Source organism: Pinus tabuliformis, chromosome 4_1, assembly GCF_031772625.1.
Source record: "Pinus tabuliformis cultivar Carrire ecotype Pingquan chromosome 4_1, CPIR1, whole genome shotgun sequence".
Lineage (NCBI taxonomy): Eukaryota > Viridiplantae > Streptophyta > Pinopsida > Pinales > Pinaceae > Pinus > Pinus tabuliformis.
In genome coordinates, this window is record NC_142303.1 from 566,141,867 (window position 1) to 566,152,362 (window position 10,496).

A 10,496-nucleotide genomic window follows, 5' to 3' on the forward strand; every position below is an offset into this window, starting at 1 on the left:
ATAAATTACAATAAATTACTTTTCTTTTTTTTAAGTAAATTTTATTATTTTAGCTCACATTGTTGTTAAATTGACGATAATCATGATATAAAATATCAATATGTAAATAATGAAATTTAAAGTTCTAATATCTATATATCAAACTAAACAGATTATTTATATATTGCTTGTGTAGATACATATATGTCACTTGCATATAATTTTTTTTTAAATAATATCTATCACTGGAAAATTTCTTATACTATTTCAATATTGAGATTTTATTCTACTTGACAACCATTACCAAGACACATCCTTCATATCCACACCATTCCTATTCACATCTTAATATTGAGATTTTGTTACACATAACAATGATGGCTAAAAACATATTAATGTATAAAGCACTTAAATCACCACATATCCGCTTACTGAAATATCAATTTACATTGTTAAATAAATCCAAAAGCATACTTTACAATTAATCAAATCACAATTTTTCATCAAACTAAAATCCCAATTCAGTTAAAAAACCTAACTCCCAAAATAATAAAGCGATATCATAACGCCTTGTCCCAAACAAATCCTTCGTGCCAATGTCGGTTAATTGTAAAACAAGTAACATCTTTTAGTTATTCCATCTATAGATGTGTACAACAATTGAATGAAAAATCAACATCTTTTAGTAACCACATCTGTAGATTTTAACAGAAGAAAGAAGTGACACAGTTGTCTGTGGATGTTGCAACCCTATTCGAACAAACAAAGGAAGTCCTCCGCAAACCACCAACCTGAAGTCATTTGCAACTTTAATAAGTAATTCTTGAATTCTTTGAAGCGTCAACGATTTCTGTAAGTGATAATTTCAATTCAACAAGAAGTAATGACATAAACGCACAGCAGCATGTTCTAGGTTATCTGGGGAGGCTCTGCCCATAATCCTCTCTAAAACCCTTTTGTTTTCTTACAAACCCTAGCTTGGATTTGATTTTTGCTTTGTAGTATCCGTTCACACCTTTTGCTATTTGCATGAACATAATAGGCGAGGAAGGGATGGTCAGAAATTTAGCCAATTCCATAAACGTTATGTAAATATTTGTAGATGGTTATTTTCATTGCTGTGCACAATGTTTATCATTATTTTTCCTTTAAATTTTATAATAAACCACAGTTAGCCAAAGCACTCTTCCTCGCATGGCACTGACAGTGAATTACCTTAATTTCGCAGTGATGACGGAAAAATTGCTCAAAAAACAATCAAAATAAGAATGACGTTTCAGCATAACACGTCATGATCATAACTCTAGTGGATCAATTGAGCCAAAATTTTCATTTTACATCAGAAATTTGGAAACAAAAATAACATCTATATACTCAATGTATATCTTGGTGATGGCCAATTGCAGCATTTAGTGTGGAATTTGCATTCCAACACATGACTATGCTCGTGATTTCTCGTTGGCTGGTGTGTCTCTTGCTTTAAAGAAATTTCTTCTGCCCTGCTGTAGCTTTAAACGAGGTATTAGCCAAGTCCATGGCTAATTCACCTTCATGGACATGGTTAAAATTTATACTCCTGGGCAGACCTTGAAGCTCGTGATTATTTCAAACAAAAACTTCTACGTGAACTGAAGATATATGAAACTAAATGCGAAATGAACTCTTTCAGAAGATAAACTGGCAGGCTGGTAGAGCCAAACTTAAACAAGATGTTTCACCAAAATTTTTGACTTTTATTTTCTCGACTGTAATGGCATCTCTTACAGCTGGGGTGAGGAACAACTGCATAAAAAACACGGCAAAATAATTTTCAATTTTAAAAATGATGTATATGATATAAAAATGATAAAAGAAATAAAAATATCTTAATATCTATATGATGAAGAGAAAAAACACAAAAACTAACCTTCCTGTACATTATTTTATTGGAGATGTGGATGGGTTCTGAATAATGAAATTGATTATGCAGATACAGTATCTCCTGCACATTTTCCACATTTTATCAGACGCATATTGATGTTGAACAATAAAGTTGATATACATAAATTGCAAAAGCATTGGATTCAAAGATACATAGAGCTAATGATACTCGTTCAGTTGAATTATACAAATCCAACTGTTACCTTATCACAAACCTTCAAAATGTTAAAGAACTGTCAGAAGCATTGTTACTGGTGGTGCTTTTCTTAGCTACCAGGGTTCATATATCTGTTTGGAATTTCGGATCTTCATCGGTTCCCAAAAAAGTGCTTCGTGTGTTTTGCAATGTGTTCACAATATCTGTCATACTAGGCCGTTCTGATGGAGATTCTTTTGTGCAAAGCAAACCCACACTTATGAGTGCAAAGAAAACTCACACTTATGAGTTGACTAATGCAATTGAGTTCCTTATCTTCTTCATAGTTGTTTATATTAGTCCTCTTTAATAGATTCTTATCCACTACTTTCCCAATTTGATGTGGAAAATTGCTGCTCACCCAATTTTGCAAGTTCATTCCTTCCACAAACATGTTGTGATTGGGTTTCTTTCCGGTCAACATCTCCAATAACACTATTCCATAACTATAAACATCCCCTTTTACTGTAACAAGTCCACCCAATCCATATTCTGCATTTAATTTCAGAACCAAATAAAGATTCAGATTCAAATTTTATGACAAAATAAAAAACTCATGAAAATGCTTAATATGATATCAACATTCTAGTTAAAATTATACCTAGAGGAATGTAGGCTGCAGATCCTTTGACTGCATGTGTGGAAGTGAAAGCTGAAATGTTAGAACTTGCAAAACATATGGTAGCAATGCCAAAGTCTATTAAATATGTTGTCATATCATCACCCAGAAGTGCATTACTAGGTTTTAGATCACAATGAATCACTTGCACAAAACAATGATGATGAAGATATGCCATACCATGTGCAACATCTATTGCTATATTTAGCCTTTGAATCAAACTCAAGCCACCATTTTCTTGTTCACCATCACCACTGGGATATAACCATTTTTCTAGGCTTCCATTTTCCATCAGCGGAAATATCAAAGCCTTGCACTGAAGGTCTGAATAAGAGGTTATGGCCTTTATTAGATTTCGATGGTGTACTCTTCTCAAAACATTGCACTCTCTGTAAAAACTCTTGTTCGCCTCTTCATTTTCCAAATTGAGAAGTTTCACAGCAACCAGTGTACCATCATTTAGAACTCCTTTATACACTTTCCCAAAAGTACCAACTCCTAACAAATTGGCATCACTAAATTCACCTGTTGCTTTCATGAGCTCTTTATATGAGACTCTTGGGTGATCCACTTCTAAGGATTTCATTGCAGGTCTCCTACGTGATCTCCATAAGATTCCAAAAAACAAACACAATATAACAAGCAGTGTAACTCCTGCAATAGGTATGACAAATCTTTTTAGATGTGAATGGCTTTTATGTCTGCTAGAAAAGCATGGTGGCAATCTGACCCAACTTCCACATAGATGTTTCCTATAAAAGCTGTGGCATTAAGACTTTTAAAAGCTCCATCTTTAGGGACCTCGCTTGATAGCTTGTTATAAGAAAAATTCAAGTGCTGGAGCATTTTGAGCTTTTCCATTGACATGGGTATTCCACCAGTGAAATTGTTGGATGACAAATCCATGTCCTGAAGATTTTGAAGCCCACCAAGTGAAACTGGAATTGGACCTTCAAGTGAGTTGAATGAGAGATTCAAGTATTCCAATGCTACGTAGCTTCCGAGTGTGCTTGGAATGTTGCCAGTTAACAGATTAACAGAAACATCTATAGCTTGAACCATAATCATCTTGTTTAATGTAGAAGGTAAAGCACCCTCTAATAAATTGTGTGAAAGGTTGAAATAGAAAGCTAAATTTGGAAGACCTGCAACCTCTGAAGGTATGTGCCCACTGAGCCTATTATATGATAGGTCTAACTGTAATAAGTTCACACATTTTCCTAAATTTACAGGACTATCACCTGATAATTGGTTCTGATTAAGATTTAGATATATTAACTGGAGGGAAACAAAAGAGGCAGGGATTCTTCCTGATAAATTATTCCCCCCAAGATCTAAAAGCCCCAATCTTTTGAGTTGCCCAAAATCTGTCGGGATGTTTCCTTGTAAATGGTTAGATCCTAAATATAACCTCTCCAGCTTTTGAAGCATATTAAGTGAAGGAATTGACCCTGTAAAATAATTATCTCCCAAAGCAAGGAATGTTAAATTAGTTAGATTTCCAATCTCGGGAGGTATTTCTCCTACTAAATCATTTTCTTCCAGGTATATGGCGTCCATTTTCGTAGAGAGGTGGCCTATAGAAATGGGAAATCTTCCCCCGAAAGGATTAGAGGATAACACTATTGTTTGCAGGTTGGAACAGTTAGTAAGAGCAGTAAGAAAGGGCAAGGTCGTGGCGCTGCCGCTGACTAGTTGATTATTGTTTAAGTAGAGGCCCTGGAGTTGCGTCAACTTCCCCAACGCGGTCGGCACTACTCCGGTGAAATTGTTGCTGGCAAATTCGATTGTTTGAAGCTTTGTACAATTGAAGATGGAAGCAGGAATCTCTTGAAATATAATTTCAACTGCAGCTTTATTTGCGATGCGATCTATCGCATATCGCAAATCGCAAACACTCCCTGTCACCCTCCGTTATGTGTTGTGTTTTCTGCGATTGCGATGGTGTGATGCGATCCGATCGCATATCGCAGATCGCACCATATGTTTTTGCTTCATTTTTTTTGTGTTCCGCCAAATGGTATTCTGCGATGTGATCCAATTGAAGTCAATGGTTGAAGTACAGGCCAGCAGCAAATGAATTTGACGTGAAGTAAAAGTTTCTTTACCGCCAGTAAATGTCAGTAGAACAGTAAATGCAATTTACTGTGGGTTGGTAAGTTTTGGTAAAGATTTTAATTTTATTTCAGCGGGAGTATGGGACAAGAAAATGCATGCAAGTTTTTTTTATATAGTTATATATGTAATGTTTTTGTGTTGGTTGAATGAGAGGAGTAACCCACACAGCAGCGTGAAGAAAAGTTTTTCATTGTAAAGAAATGGCACAGCAGTGCAGAGCAGCAGACACAGCAGTGTGAAGAAAAGAGAGGCACAACAGTGCGAGTGTATTGTAATGTGAGGGAACTGCGGGGTGAATCACACAGCAGTGTGAATATGAAATATGCAGTAGCATAAAGATTGTTTTAGTTGTGCAGCGCCAAGATGAAGCACAACAGTGCATAAGAAAATGAGTTGTTTTTGCAATGAGATGAGACGCACACAGTAGTGCGAACATAGAACAGGGGCAGCGTGAGAAAGGAGGCATGCATAGCAGTGCATAAGGAAATGAGCGTTGTTTATTGCATATGTATGGGCAATGAAACGCACAGCAAGTGCAGATAAAAGAAAACCAGAAAAAAGCATGAAGAGCAAGAGAGGTGCAGCAGCGTGACAGTAAAGGAGATTTTTTTTAATGAAATGTAAGGAATTACATTTACAGCGGTAAATGTAAGTAAATGTTTTTTATTACAACAGTATATGTAAAACTCTATTTTTACTGTAGTAAATGTAAATGAGATTTTTACACACAGCAGTGTAAAATCTCAGAAGGAGACAGAGTAAATTCTTGGTTGGTTGAAATGTATTCATGGTGAATCCCTCTTTCAAGAAGAAGGTGCTCTTCAGCACAGTCTTATGGTGAATCCCTCTTTCAAGAGGAAGGTGTTTTTCAGCACAGTGTCATGGTGAATCCCTCTATCAAGAGGAAGATGCTTTTCAGCATAATCTCTGGTGAATCCCTCTGTGTGAGGAAGACTCTTTTGTTGTTTGTGGAACTGCATCTGAAGCAGTGTTGGTGAATCCCTCTATGTGAGGAAGACCTTTGTGTAACAGCAGTTTTGTAATCCCTCTGTTAAGAGGAAGAATATTTTTTTGTAACAGGCAGTCATATTGATGAATGCAAAGTTATTTTTTTTTAGTGTAAAAATTTCTGTTCTCAGAAAACAAGTTAGCTTCCCTGTGCAAAAGATCCTGAGGCAGAAAAAGAAAGCACTGACTCTGTGTGCAGTCAGTTTATTTGTTTTTGGAATTTTACCAGAAAAATTCCCAACAGTGGTATCAGAGCGTTGTTCTCTGGTCTTTTGAGTATGAAATCACCTGAAATTTCCAACAACTGGTATCAGAGCTGGTCCAGGCTCTTTGATGGTGACAGAGCTAGTATAGGCTCTTTGAATGGTGCAAAGAAGCTGAAGGAAGGATTCTTACTGCAGCAACTTCTCCAGTAGTTTGAAGACTCAGGCAAAAGAATCCAAGGTATTTTTTCAGTGATTTTTAATAGATAGTCAAGTATTGTAAGAATGGCTAGCACCAACACAAGTAATAGCATGGTTATGCAGCTCCCACTATTTGATGGCAAAAACTATGACTATTGGGCAATAACAATGAAAGCCTTGTTTGCTTCCCAAGACTTATGGGAAATAGTTGAGGATGGTTTTGAAAAACCAACAAATGATGATGAGTTTAATACCTTAACTCAGGCAAAGAAAGTGCTGTTGAAGAACTATAAGAAGGAGGATGCTAAGGCCCTCTACTTCTTGTATCGAACAGTGGATGAGAGTGTGTTTCTAAGGATAGCAGCAGCTAAGACATCCAGAGAAGCATGGGAAACTCTCAAGACAACCTATCAAGGCATGGAGAAAGTAAAGACAGTAAAACCTCAGTTTGAGGAGAAAGCTTGTGATGAAAGCTTAGAGAAAACAGTAAAAGTTAAAAATTGTTTGTCTCGTGATGAAGTTGATGAGGAGATGGCTGAAGTACATCCCCAAACAGCAGTGCCAATGCAAGGGCAGCAAGAGACACCCTTGAGGAGAAATGAACAAGAGGCAACAAATGAAGGTATGAATTCTTTGTTTGCTTTATCCAGTCATGTTGATGACCCTGTTTATTTAGAAGATGGAGTTAAAGATAAGAAATGGACAGAACCCATGAATGGGAGAAAGGAATTGAAATTCCTTGAAGATCTGTTTAAAGAATATAGAGTTCGATATGTAACTCTTGCCAAGATGGCCGAGATGGGCTTCACTGCCAACACCCTTGTCAATATGAAAGAGGATGAGATTGAAGATTTGATGAAGACCCTGGAAGAACTCTATCATATGGATGTTCTTATAAGGGAGAGATATGAAATTAAATTTGCCATAAGAGGAGAGAAGGAGCAGGTCGCTGATATTCTGACCAAACCATTGGATCAGAAAAGTTTTGAATTTTTGATGAAGTGTTTGGGTATGTCTGAACGCCCAGCAGTTGAAATTAAAGGGGAGTGTTGAAATATAATTTGAACTGCAGCTTTATTTGTGATGCGATCTATCGCATATCGCAAATCACAAACACTCCATGTCACCCTCCGTTATGTGCTGTGTTTTCTGCGATTGCGATGGTGCGATGCGATCTGATCGCATATCGCAGATCGCACCATATGTTTGTGCTTCATATTTTTTGTGTTCCGCCAAATGGGATTTTGCGATGCGATCCACTTGAAGTCAATGGTTGAAGTACAGGCCAGCAGCAAATGAATTTGACGTGAAGTAAAAGTTTCTTTACCACCAGTAAATGTCAGTAGAACAGTAAATGCAATTTACTGTGGGTTGGTAAGTTTTGGTAAAGATTTTAATTTTATTTCAGCGGGAGTATGGGACAAGAAAATGCATGCAAGTTTTTTTTATATAGTTATATATGTAATGTTTTTGTGTTGGTTGAATGAGAGGAGTAACCCACGCAGCAACGTGAAGAAAAGTTTTTCATTGTAAAGAAATGGCACAGCAGTGCAGAGCAGCAGACACAGTAATGTGAGGGAAGCGCGGGGTGAATCACACAGCAGTGTGAATATGAAATATGCAGCAGCATAAAGATTGTTTTAGTTGTGCAGCCCCAAGATGAAGCACAGCAGTGGATAAGAAAATGAGTTGTTTTTGCAATGAGATGAGACGCACACAGCAGTGTGAACATAGAACAGGGGCAGCGTGAGAAAGGAGGCATGCACAACAGTGCATAAGGAAATGAGCGTCGTTTATTGCATATGTATGGGCAATGAAACGCACAGCAATTGCGGATAAAAGAAAACCAGAAAAAAACATGAAGAGCAAGAGAGGTGCAGCAGCACGACAGTAAAGGAGATTTTTTTTAATGAAATGTAAGGAATTACATTTACAGCGGTAAATGTAAGTAAATGTTTTTTATTACAGCAGTATATGTAAAACTTTGTTTTTACAGCAGTAAATGTAAATGACATTTTTACACACAGCAGTGTAAAATCTCAGAAGGAGATAGAGTAAATTCTTGGTTGGTTGAAATGTATTCATGGTGAATCCCTCTTTCAAGAAGAAGGTTCTCTTCAGCACAGTGTTATGGTCAATCCCTTTTTCAAGAGGAAGGTGCTTTTCAGCACAGTGTCATGGTGAATCCCTCTGTCAAGAGGAAGATGCTTTTCAGCATAATCTCTAGTGAATCCCTCTGTGTGAGGAAGACTCTTTTGTTGTTTGTGGAACTGCATCTGAAGCAGTGTTGGTGAATCCCTCTATGTGAGGAAGAAGTTTGTAACAACAGTTGGTGAATCCATCTGTGTGAGGAAGATGTTTTTGTAAAAGCAGTGTTGGTGAATCCCTCTATGTGAGGAAAACCTTTGTGTAACAGCAGTTTTGTAATCCCTCTGCTAAAAGGAAGAATCTTTTTTTGTAACAGGCAGTCATATTGATGAATGCAAAGTTATTTATTTTGAGTGTAAAAATTTCTGTTCTCAGAAAACAAGTTACCTTCCCTGTGCAAAAGATCCTGAGGCAGAAAAAGAAAGCACTGACTCTGTGTGCAGTCAGTTTATTTGTTTTTGGAATTTTACCAGAAAAATTCCCAACAGTGGCATCAGAGCGTTGTTCTCTGGTCTTTTGAGTTTGAAATCACCTGAAATTTCCAACAACTGGTATCACAGCTGGTCCAGGCTCTTTGATGGTGACAGAGCTAGTATAGGCTCTTTGAAGGGTTCAAAGAAGCTCAAGGAAGGATTCTTACTGCAGCAACTTCTCCAATAGTGTGAAGACTCAGGCAAGAGAATCCAAGGTATTTTTTTTTTCATTGATCTTTAATCCATAGTCAAGTATTGCAAGAATGGCCAACACAAGTAATAGCATGGGTATGCAGCTCCCACTATTTGATGGCAAAAACTATGACTATTGGGCAATAACAATGAAAGCCTTGTTTGCTTCCCAAGACTTATGGGAACTAGTTGAAGATGGGTTTGAAAAACCAGTAAATGATGATGAGTTTAATAGCTTAACTCAGGCAGAGAAAGAGCTGTTGAAGAACTATAAGAAGGAGGATGCTAAGGCCCTCTACTTCTTGTATCGAGCAGTGGATGAGAGTGTGTTTCCAAGGATAGCAGCAGCTAAGACATCCAGAGAAGCATGGGAAACTCTCAAGACAACCTATCAAGGCATGGAGAAAGTAAAGACAGTAAAACCTTAGTTTGAGGAGAAAGCTTGTGATGAAAGCTTAGAGAAAACAGTAAAAGTTAAAAACTGTTTGTCTCGTGATGAAGGTGATGAGGAGATGGCTGAAGTACATCCCCAAACAGCAGTGCCAACGCAAGGGCAACAAGAGACACCCTTGAGGAGAAATGAACAAGAGGCAACAAATGAAGGTATGAATTCTTTGTTTGCTTTATCCAGTCATGTTGATGACCCTGTTTATTTAGAAGATGGAGTTAAAGATAAGAAATGGACAGAACCCATGAATGGGAGAAAGGAATTGAAATTCCTTGAAGATCTTTTTAAAGAATATAGAGTTCGATATGTAACTCTTGCCAAGATGGCCGAGATGGGCTTCACTGCCAACACCCTTGTTAATATGACAGAGGATGAGATTGAAGATTTGATGAAGACCATGGAAGAACTCTATCATATGGATGTTCTTATAAGGGAGAGATATGAAATTAAATTTGCCATAAGAGAAGAGAAGGAGCAGGTCGCTGATATTCTGACCAAACCATTGGATCAGAAAAGTTTTGAATTTTTGATGAAGTTTTTGGGTATGTCTGAACGCCCAGCAGTTGAAATTAAAGGGGAGTGTTGAAATATAATTTCAACTGCAGCTTTATTTGCGATGCGATCTATCGCATATCTCATATCGCAAATCGCAAACACTCCCTGTCACCCTCCGTTATGTGCTGTGTTTTCTGCGATTGCGATGGTGTGATGCGATCCAATCGCATATCGCAGATCGCACCATATGTTTGTGCTTCATTTTTTTTGTGTTCCACCAAATGGGATTCTGCGATGCGATCCAATTGAAGTCAATGGTTGAAGTACAGGCCAGCAGCAAATGAGTTTGATATGAGGTAAAAGTTTCTTTACCGCCAGTAAATGTCAGTAGAACAGTAAATGCAATTTACTGTGGGTTGGTAAGTTTTGGTAAAGATTTTAATTTTATTTCAGCGGGAGTATGGGACAAGAAAATTCATGCAAGTTTTTTTTATAT

The 10,496-nt window shown here is 37.3% G+C and overlaps 1 long non-coding RNA gene and 1 pseudogene across 1 annotated transcript; both read right to left on the reverse strand.

The window, feature by feature from the left end:
- Positions 1–517: 517 nt before the first annotated feature.
- Positions 518–2,258, reverse strand: LOC149177138 (uncharacterized). The gene is made up of 3 exons (XR_016258737.1): positions 2,115–2,258; positions 1,886–1,960; positions 518–1,761 (listed from the first exon to the last, which is right to left on the reverse strand). It is a non-coding gene; the product is annotated as an uncharacterized LOC149177138 (long non-coding RNA).
- Positions 2,259–2,267: 9 nt separating this feature from the next.
- LOC149177139 (putative leucine-rich repeat receptor-like serine/threonine-protein kinase At2g24130 pseudogene) lies at positions 2,268–3,300 on the reverse strand (annotated as a pseudogene).
- Between the last annotated feature and the right edge of the window lie 7,196 nt (positions 3,301–10,496).